Here is an 8,685-nt window from a genome sequence, read left to right as displayed (position 1 = left end):
CCTCAAATCCCAAATTTAGAATTTCAATCTCAAGACCTAATTTCTTATAATTTGGCTATGTTTTCATGGATTTCTAGGATGATTCTTCAATAAAATTATGTATTTAATTCATAAAACTTATCTCCAATCGATCTTAGTTGAAACTCCCTTCAATCCCCATCCAAAAGCTCTCAAAATGACAAAAAATGGGGTGTTTTTCGCGAATGAAATGTAAACATTCTACCCAGAATTTTTCGGAATTACTGTTCACCTCGTGTTACTATTCACGGATACTGTTACTGGTACTGTTCACGGATACTGTTACGGGGTACTGTTCACGGCAATATTCACGGATACTGTTACGGAGTACTGTTCACGACACTATTCATAACAACTGTTCACAGTGCTGTAAAAAAATGCAGCAGCTTTATTTTTTTCGTGCCTAAATCGATCCGTTAACCTTTTGAAATACACCCGAGGCCCTCGAGACCTCAACTAAAAGCACAAACATGTCTTAAAACATTATCCAAACTTGCTCCAATCGTCAAAACACCTCAACTAACGCCAAAATCATCAAATTATATCGAATTCAAGCCTATGCTCTTTTAAAATTTCTAAAACACACATTCGATCAAAACCCGACCAAACGATGTCCGAATGACCTGAAATTTTGCACACATATCCCAAATGACACAATGAAGCTACAACAACTCTCAAAATTTCATTCCGACACCCAGATCAAAATCTCACCTATCAACCGGAATTCGCCAAAATACTAACTTCGCCAATTCAAGCCTAATTCAACACCGGACCTCCAAAATTACTTCCGGTCCTGCTCCTAAGTCACGAATCACCTCTCGGAACTAACCGAAACATCAAAATTCACATCCGAACCCTCTAACTCATAAGTCAACATCCGGTTGATTTTTCTAACTTAAACCTTCTTAAAAGAGACTAAATGTCTCATTTCTTATCAAAATCGCTCCAAATAAATTCTAATGCACCCAATACCGATAATGAAACATGAGGAAGCAGAAAATGGGACGAACGAGACAGTAACTCATGAGACGACGGGTCAGGTTATCACATTCTCCCCAACTTAAATAAATGCTCGTCCTCGAGCGTACCCAGAGTTATCCTAGAAGCCAACCAAAAGCTGAATGACCTTATCAAGCATAAACTCGGGGATGATCCCATGTCACCCTATCTCACATGGGTCCGATAATGCGTTGTAACTAAGATCACACAATCTAGTCTAGCCCATAAATCATAGAGCCACATTTCACCTTTTCAGAATCATACACAAGATCAGAACCTCACACCTACATTCAGAATAAGTTTGAACCAGCTGTAATAGACCATGCCTGCAACCTTAGGTGCAATTGTATGATATACCAATAACTCAAACAAATGCAGCAATAACTTCCATTCACAGCAGCTGCCCACAACAACCAAATACCGATAGAAATCTCTTATTAGCCAATGTCTCATTCCAACACTCTCATATACTGTCAATGATAATTGAAACATGCAATAAATCATAACAATTGCTCAGATCAACCATTCATGAGGCCATTTCTCCTCTAGCAATTATAGTAACAATTTTTTTTTAAAACCAACAACAACAACAACAACCCAGTATAATCCCACAAGTGGGGTCTGGGGAGGGTAATATGTACGCAGACCTTATCCCTACCCCGATGGGTAGAGAGGCTGTTTCCAGGAGTCCCTCGGCTCAAAAAAACAATAGGAGCCGATCTATTAGTACCATAAAAATGCATAATAAAATAACAGCAATATAAGAGATATGAAATATAGAATACGAAATACGAAATACGAAATAGATGGCTGGTATAGTAAAAACTAGCAGGTAAAGCCCTGCATCAATAGACGACCAATGACATTCTTAGTCTAACTCCTAACTGGCTAGTCTCACCCTATTATGCTGTAGAAATATTCACAACTTTCCCCTAACCTACAACCTTAATGCTCGACCTCCATAATTCCCTGTCAAGGGCCATGTCCTCAGTAATCCTAAGTCGCGCCATGTCCTGTCTGATCACCTCTCCCCAATACTTCTTAGGTCGCCCTCTACCTCTCCGCGTGCCCACTACAACCAGTCGCTCACATCTCCTCATCGGTGCATCAGTGCTCCTCCTCTGAATGTGCCCGAACCATCTAAGTCTTACTTTCCGCATCTTGTCCTCCATGGGGGCCACGCCCACCTTCTCTCGAATATCTTCATTCCTAATTTTATCCATCCTTGTATGCCCCCACATCCACCTCAACATCCTCATCTCTGCTACTTTCATCTTCTGGATGTGTGAGTTCTTTACCGGCCAACATTCAGTTCCATATAACATTGCAGGCCTAATTACTGCTTTATAAAACTTACCTTTTAGTAACGGTGGCACTTTCTTGTCACACAAGACTCCCGACGCTAACCTCCACTTCATCCACCCCACCCCTATACGGTGTGTGACATCCTCGTCAATCTCCCCGATCCCCTGAATAACCGATCCAAGGTACTTGAAACTACCCCTCTTGGGAATGACTTGAGAGTCAAGCCTCACTTCAACTCCCGCTTCTGTCGGCTCAACTCCAAATTTGCACTCGAGGTATTCCGTCTTCGTCCTGCTCAACTTGAAACCTTTAGACTCAAGAGCATGTCTCCAAATCTCTAGCCTCTCGTTGACACTGCCTCGTGTCTCGTCAATTAGAATAATGTCATCAGTGAATAACATGCACCATGGAACCTCCACTTGAATATGATGAGTCAGTGCATCCATCACCAGGGCAAATAGGAATGGGCTGAGCGCAGACCCTTGGTGCAACCCCGTAATAACTGGAAAGTGTTCAGAGTCGCCTCCTACTATCCTAACCCGAGTCTTAGCTCCATCATACATGTCTTTAATCACCCTAATATAGTCAACCGGGACCCCTTTATCCTCTAAGCAGCTCCATAAGACCTTCCTAGGAACCCTATCGTACGCTTTCTCCAGATCAATAAACACCATGTGGAGATCCTTCTTCCTATCCCTGTACTGTTCCACCATCCTCCTAATAAGGTGGATAGCTTCTATGGTAGATCGCCCCGGCATGAACCCGAACTGGTTGTCTGAAATAGACACCGTCCTTCGCACTCTCATTTCTACCACTCTCTCCCAAACTTTCATGGTATGACTTAGTAATTTGATGCCCCTATAGTTGTTACAGCTCTGGACATCACCTTTGTTCTTATACAACGGGACCATTGTACTCCACCTCCACTCTTCAAGCATCCTATTAGTCTTGAATATAACACTAAACAATGCAGTAAGCCATTCCAAGCCTGCTCTACCCACACACCTCCACAGTTCAACCAGAATTTCGTCTGGCCCGGCAGCTCTGCCCCTTCTCATCTTACGCATTGCCTCCATGACTTCATCGATCTCAATGTCCCTACAATTACTTAATTCATGGTGATTGTCGGCATTCCTCGATTCCCCAAGTATAATATCTTGATCCCCTTCTTCACTTAGAAGTTTATGAAAGTAGGTCTGCCACCTTCTCTTAATCTGGTCATATCCCATCAAACCTTTGCCGTCATCATCTTTTATGCACCTCACTTGGTCCAGATCCCGAGTTGTCCTCTCTCTCGCCTTAGCGAGTCGGAATAACTTCTTCTCCCCACCTTTGTTCCTTAGTTCCTCATACAGACGAGCAAAAGCTGTCGTCTTAGCCTCCGTCACTGCCATCTTTGCCTCCTTCCTAGCTACCTTATACCTTTGACTGTTCTCTCTCTTCTCCTCCTCGTCAGTGCTCCCTACTAACCGCAGGTAAGCCGCCTCCTTTGCTTCCACTTTACCTTGGACAACTGCATTCCACCACCAATCCCCTTTGTGGCCACCATTGTGGCCCGTAGATATCCCTAACACCTCTCTCGCCGCCTTTCTTATATAGTCCGCCGTCGTCGACCACATTGTGTTTGCATCCCCACTACTTCTCCAAGCTCCCATTGCCGATAACCTTCCTTCCAACTCCTTAGTTTTATCCTTAGTTAAGGCTCCCCACCTAATCCTGGGCGTCCTTGTACTGACCTCTTCTTCCTCCTTATCCTAATACAAATGTCCATCACCAAAAGCCTTATCCGAACCTCGATATTTACCCATCAAACATGTTGAAATCAAATCCATTCGTATTCATCAATGACCCCAATGATCACCTCGAATCCAACACACCACTCTGGTGATATGACACCTCAATATAGGCCTAAGCCACAACTTTCATAATACGCGCACTAATAAGAAACTGCCTGAACATACTCAAGTCATGAAAAATGACTCAAACGAAAGAGCCGTACCTCAAGCTCATCAGTACCATCAGTGGACTCAACAAGAACATGCCGCAATACTACCAAAATATCATTGGTTTAATAACATTACCTTTTATGAGACATATACTCTCATCAAGTCACTTTCAATTAGCAATACTATTTCCCCAATCATCCGAAGATCATTTGCCCTAATCATCTGAAGTTTTTTTCTCTAATCACCTAGAAGAAAATCGCTACACATCTCATGTTCTGCATGACGTACATAGGTATTGTTCTAACTCTTACAATATTGACATGACGGATGAGGTATGCATAAATTCATGACCACTGTCGAGACAACGATTCGTTGGTTCTATACTCCTGGCAAGAACTATCACCTCACTTTGAGCAAAATCATGGTCTTAGCTCCTTAATTTACTTCATATACTCAGATTGCACTAATCTCAAATTCAATGATCTCGTCTCACCCAGTACGAACTGCTCAGGCAATAAGCCACCCCAGACATAATCAAAAGTCGCATATGATGCCTCAATATGTCAATAAGCTACCAATTCGAACGCGGTACAAAAGGAAAACAAACTCTGGAAGGAATTAACAATCTCACACACTAATACAGACTTTCCTTAGAAAACAGGAAGCAAGGCATACAAAATAGCATATAGAAAACTATACTCAACATCACACTGTTGCGGCGTGCAACCCGATCCAGATAACATACCCATGGTGGCGTGCCACCCGATCCACACATAGATCTCACATAAGGAGATGCACATCGAGCCAAATTTGCTCATTACAACAAAATACCGAGTATTGGTCGTAAGCATGCTAAGTGCATAATAATATCTTTGAGGGGCATAATAGCGTTATAAGCTACAAAACTCAAGCACAACTGAAGTGCGATGTACAATCTGAATTTCAAGAGCCAAGATGCTCATATAACGTCATTCCTACACAGATTCTCAACACATAGCAATTTCTCAAGTCGTCTCACAACTCACACGGCTCAATGTATCACTACGCGAAATATCTGACAATGAAACATCAACCTAACTACTCCTCCATGAGGACCGCGTTACTAAAATGCACACATCTAGCCTGATATAGAGCCATTATTCACATTAAATCTATCCATCGACTTCAAGCCGATTCTGATCACACTGAACTAGTCTGATAACCTTTCAAAGGTCCATAATAACTCCCATTTTTCTCATAACACACAAGAACAACCATCACAATCGGGGTAATCCTCCCCAATTCACAACCCAATATGCCAAGTGCCCTCCAGGCATGAATCTTTAATTTAACGACACCATCACAAACTTCATACTTGGTATACATCTTTAATCAATCAAGTGATCACATGCCACACTTATATAATCTTCCCGTGGGACACACTCCCACAACCTACCACAACAATATCTGGAGCGTACCTCCAAACCATCGATCGCACTAATGCTGAAGAGCGATCAAGAGTTATTAACCGGGACGCAAAACCCTTTTTACAAAACACCGATCTTAGGTGACGCTGAAGACAATTCCAACTTACCGTAAACATCGAAACTTATCTCCTGCTCATCCGAGCTCATGACATCTTGTCAAAATTTATCCTTCACTCGTGCCATTCTCGGCCTAATTTCCACAACCAGAACTGATTCACCAACATGCATCAAATTGGAACTAACATAGTACATAACCGTACAATCCGCTAACCAATAGCAAGCTCCCCAACTTGGCTCGAAGCCATAGATCACAACACATATACTCTATTACTGCCGTAATACCATGGTGAGATTAAACTCACTCCTTCATAAGCTTGTGGAAACACGAATCATCGGAAATTTTAACTCTTCTGCAATTTTTGCATTCACTCACACAACAGTTAAGCCCACTCTTTAGGCGACAAATTTTTTTACTAAGTCCCAAATTTTCAAAAATTTCGGCAAAGTTTTCTTTGTAATTGGGACTATCCACCTGCCAGAGAATCAACAAAACCATCCTAACAACACGTCCACAACTTGATAAAGCATCACAATGTATATCAACAACATTAATCTCAATATTACATGTATTATATTATCAAAATTGATACATGGACATGCATTGCACCTATTTGAATCATAACACATAGAAAATACCTTTCAATCCTCCATTATTGGGCTATTCAACCGAGTAAGATCATATTGTTTCTTTAATGTTTTCGACCCTCAAGGTGGTCTCCTTGACTCAACGATTTCGTCATAATACATTTACAGAAGCGATCTCAGCTCCCAGACTTATCTAACTAGTATGACAAATAGATTCCCCTCATAAGCCAATTACCCACTAGCTTTACCTTTAGTTAATATTTTTTTGTATACCTTCCACTGCCATACACATTACACAATCACTTAATCTTCCTGAGTCTAAACTCATACTATAACATGAAATTTACTTCACTCCAAATAGGAGACATAAAAAGATTCTTCACGCACCCATAACTTGGGACTACACATCCTATCACAATGGAAATCATACACTCAATAGTTTATCTATCATCCAGTATACCTTCCTCATCACTTCCAAGTCAAATAGATACATCTCGCAGTACTATCATACTCCTCACGTAGCTATCCAGCCATGATTCCCCCTAATAGGGACAATACCGAACATAAAGGTTCAAAACACGTGCTCGCACAATCAGCACCTCAGTGCTCAAGCCATAGGCAAAATCCAGCCTCAAGTCCTCCAAACTGGCCTAACATCAAACTCACCGAGATCACGTCTCTCCCTTCTATCGGGGAATTACAAGCCATCAAGGTAAATCGAATACTGAGTGCTCGTTCGCGCATACGAACATGTGGAAGGAATCGTAAGAGTTACTTTTCAAGCTGAATCAAGGATGCACGATAAGAATTTCACAAATATGAAGTTTTTCTTAAAGGTTCTGCAGCCTCTCGAGGATAAATACAGACGTCTCCGTACCGATCCGCAAGACTCTACTAAACCTGCTCATGACTCATGAGACCTAGTAACCTAGGCTCTGATACCAACTTGTCACGACCCAAATCCCGAACCTGGTCGTGATGACGCCTCTCGTGAAGACAAGGTCAGCCAGTCAACCCAATTTATCCTTTTAAAACAATTATTTAACAAAACTATAGTGCAACATGGTTTAATAATACCAAATAGCGGAAGTACAGATAAAAATGCGAAAATCCAACCCAACACAGCCCTAACCGGGGTGTCACAAGTCATGAGCTACTACAGAGTTTACTAAAATTCTACAAAGTATGGAATTAGGAACAAAGTCTGAAGATATCATAAATAATAGAAGATAAGGGAGAAAACGGGTCTGCGAACACCATGCAGCTACCTCGATAACTCCGATGAAAACTGAACAGCAGAAAACTCGCTCTATGCCTCAGGAATACCTGTACCTGCACACATGGTGCAGGGAGTAATGTGAGTACTCTGACCCAGTGAGTAATAAATATAAATAATGACTGAAGGTAAGAAAACACGTTAAGACACACAATATTCTATAGAGAAACAATGAAAATCATTTAAAATAAAGATTCAGTGAAATATCATGTGAAATTTCTTTTAAACCAGTAAAACAGGTAATTTGGCAGTAAAATGACAAGTAGAATTCTGCCCCTCTGGCTCAGTATCTTAGAACAGTATCAGCCCCTCAGGCTCAGAACAGTATAAAGCAACCAGTCAATGAAATAAGAGCACATAATTATTATGGCAGATAATGCAAATAAAGAATAAATGCATGAGTGCAATGCAATGCAATGCATATGACGGTACCCTCTGGTACCCACTGCAGTGTGCAGCCCGAGCAATCCATATTTATTTATCGTCGACGGCGCTCACTGGGGGTGTGTACAGACTCCGGAGGGGCTCCTACAACCCAAGCTCAATATCAAGCCATCTCATGGCATCAATCAAATCCTAGTCAGTGTTTATTTCCTGACCCATTTACATCATATAGTGCCATTGTTACCATTGTTTCAAGTTCCTGCTGCGGCGCACAGCCCGAGCCACCCATAATGTTTCAAGTCACATTACACAGTGCCATTGTTACCACTATTTTAAGTCACTGCTGCGGCGTGCAGTCCGAGCCACCCATAATCAATCCAGAAAACATGATAAGCCCTATGGGCATTTATAAAAATAGTAGTTTTCAGCCCGAAATAACATTTAAAATATCATTTGAGTTTTCAAAACTTAGAAATATGGCTGAGTTTGCAAAACAGTATTTAAAACTTTGGACTGAAACTAAATTATATGCAAATCATGCTAAAGCAGTAATATCAATCCCCGAAGGATTCTACAAGTCGGCACAAGGTCCCAAACATGGCATCCAGCCCAGTAAATATCAATAAAGTATGTGTATCAATCACTA

Source organism: Nicotiana tabacum, chromosome 20, assembly GCF_000715075.1.
Source record: "Nicotiana tabacum cultivar K326 chromosome 20, ASM71507v2, whole genome shotgun sequence".
Taxonomy (NCBI): domain Eukaryota; kingdom Viridiplantae; phylum Streptophyta; class Magnoliopsida; order Solanales; family Solanaceae; genus Nicotiana; species Nicotiana tabacum.
Note: the sequence above shows the minus strand (reverse complement) of the source record.